This window comes from Marmota marmota, unplaced genomic scaffold (assembly GCF_001458135.2).
Source record: "Marmota marmota marmota unplaced genomic scaffold, marMar, whole genome shotgun sequence".
In the NCBI taxonomy this organism is placed as follows: Eukaryota; Metazoa; Chordata; class Mammalia; order Rodentia; family Sciuridae; genus Marmota; species Marmota marmota.
Window position 1 is genome coordinate 29526170 of NW_026000240.1, and position 3058 is coordinate 29529227.

Sequence of the window (3058 nt, forward strand, 5' to 3'; positions counted from 1 at the left end):
TTCTTTGCAGGAATAGTTTTAAGGCACTTGTGTGTCTTGTGAGGGCTGGAGAGTTAAAGCCACATTTTAAAATCTGTACATCCATTTAACTGGGCACATGCAAACCAAAAAGCATGGAAACAAACAAATAAAAAATGTCAAGGCTGAGTGGCACATATCTGTAATCCCAGCAATGCATGAGGCTCAGTCAGGAGAATGCAAGTTCAAGGCCAGCCTCTGCAATTTAAGCAAGACCCTGTGCAACTTAGCAAGACCTTGTCTGAAATTTAAGAAATAAAAAGGACTGGGTTCAATCTCCAGTACCAAAAGAAGGAGGAGGAGGAGGAGGAGGAGGAGGAGGAGGAGGAGGAGGAGGAAAGAAAAGAGAGGAGAGAGAGAGACAGGAGTCAGGGTGCCACAAGCATCCAGCACTGGCTTCTCTGGGCCTCCCTTTTGTGAAGTGATCTCCATCTTTCCTAAGGACACCTCAAAGGTTCCACTCAACATGCTACTGACCGACACTCTGACCCAGCTGGGGATTCAAGGCCAATCCCCACATTAAATATGATTGAATGATGATTTGTTAATCTTTTGCAACAATAAATATAACTGTAAGTTAGGTTATGTTCTCCCACATCCCCATAGGTTGTCTCCTATAGAAAGGGTTTACATGCATCCCACTTTAGAGACCATTACTTTAGCAGGGGCTTTCCTCACTAATGAGGAAGAGAGGCCACTAGCTGACCTGTCTTTCTGCTCCCTGCCTCTCGTATGGGCCCCTTGAGCTTGAGCCATGAGAAAATAAGACTATTGGCAAGAGGGGCACATTCCTACTGCCATCTGCAGTCGACCCTAGAGGATAGTCTGGATCCATGGAAAGACCCTAAGGCAGGGACATAAAGGCCGGTAAGACTCCAGGGCAGGCCTGGTGGGGAGGGCACCAAGCAAAACAGCATGTATATATGCAGCCAAGATATTGACAGCAGTGAGCATTCATGGTCTGCCAGGAAGCAGGAAGTGGAGTTGTCAAATGCTGAGCTCATGCCACAAACTCAGAGAAGCTCAGTGCAGGGCATAGACATACAGATGGACAATGATCCACCACCGCACCCCAACTCAGACCTCTCCTACGCTCACTCCTGCAGCCACAGGCTCCCACTTAGCCAGGGCCTCTCAGCAGGCAGCAGCTGTGTCCAGGCTAAGCCCTCTCCAGACCAGCCAACCCCAGGTCCTGCCCTCAGTGGGATCCTCTGCGTCCAAATCCAAGACAGGTGCTAAGAAGGGTGTGTACAGCCTCACGGGATTGAAGGAAGCTCCTGTGAGGCATGGGGGGGCAGCAGTGGCCACATCATCTACTCACACCTTGTACAGAGACTTCATTCCTACTGAAGAGCAGGACAGCAACAGAGTCCTGTGTCTGCCATTCTTCAGAGGGACAGGTAATGGCAAGGCTGGTTTTGGGGGTGTATATATGTGTGCAACCTTGATTGCATGGGGTACCATGGGGTACCATGCCTGTAGAGGGTTGTGGTGTAAGAGGTTAACCACACAGTGCTCCATGTCCTTGGTGGCCCATGACACTTGTACCTGTGCCCTTACTTATGTGTTTAATTCTATTTCAGATTTTTCTGGAATCTGGGCACGCATTGTCCCTCTTATGCAGTTAAATGATGGCTGAGACTTGCTGAGAGCTTCACCATGGGCTTACCACAGCCCTCTGACATTGGTGGCTTAGAATTTCCATCTTCCAGATGAGACAGAAATGGAAGACCAGAGAGAATCATGCCTTGTTCCAAAGGTCAGTTGCTAAGCCAGAATGCAAAACCAGGACCTTTCCACCAGGAGCAGGGCTTCTCCTTGGAAGCCAGAACGTAAAGGAGGCCAAGGGCAGGTTCATCTGGGGTCACATTGAGAAAGGGTCAGATGTGGACTGCTAGCCCTGACATCTCTCCAAATACACGGCCCCCAAGTTCATTCATCAGAAGGTTTGATCAGTCTGGGGAAGATCTGGGTGCTGGACTGCAGAATCTGAGACAGGCTCACTGTATTGTGCTCAGCTGGGAGAAAATATGTGTTTAGCTCCCCTGCATGCCCTGTTCTGGAGCAAGATCTTGAGCTTTTAACTGATATCCCTACAAGAGGAAATCAGTGCCCTGGTTTTCCGAAAGTGGATGCTACAGAAAAGTAATGGTTTCTTGTTCATAGAGCTCTGGGACCAGAATTCACATCTCCTCACCCCACCCTTCCTCAGACCACAGCTTCCTTCTTGATATTGACCTTCTCTTTATTTAGAGAGAACTGAAAAGGAAGAGAGGGAGGGGAGCACTTGAGGGAGAAAGAGAAGGAAATGGAGAGAGAGATTGAGAGAGGAGCTAAGGGGCTTCCATTTCTGAACCAACCTGAGCATGACCCACCACACACAAGATAAAATCCTTCCATTCCAACCCGAGGGTTGGCCCTCTTACAGAAATAGCTGAACTCATGTGTACGTGCAGGGGAGTTGGGGCAGCTGCCAAAGAGGGGGTGGGCAGGAAGGCAGTGAGCCTCTGAACCAATATTTGCTGTTTACAAAAGTTGCCCAATTTACACAGAAGCAGAGCAAACAAAGAGCCTCTGTCTGCTTCAAGCTGTCCCCCTCCCCCAGTGTCCTCTGCCCCACACCAGAGCCTTCTCTGATATTCTGGGTCTGGGTCATCATGGGGAGCCTGAGAACCCATGCTCATAAGACCAATAGGACCGCTGGGTCAGGGGGAGTATGTCAAAGTAGGTGGGAACCAGGACAGGGGCCTCTTAGGAAAATGGCAGCCATTTTTATATGTCATATAACACTCCCCCTCCCCCTTGCTCTCTGTCCTATGCCTCAGAAGTCCTTGGACAATGGAAGATACTCAAGGTTTTCATCCTTTTCGTAACAGAATCCATAAACATACCCATCTCATAAAAAATAGTACCCCATGGCCAGGCAAAATAAATTCTATCATTTAAGAAGAAAGAATGACACCAGTCTTACACATATGCATCCAGGGAACAGAAAAGAAGCAACAGTCTCTGACTAATGTTCTAAGCATAGTATGTAGTA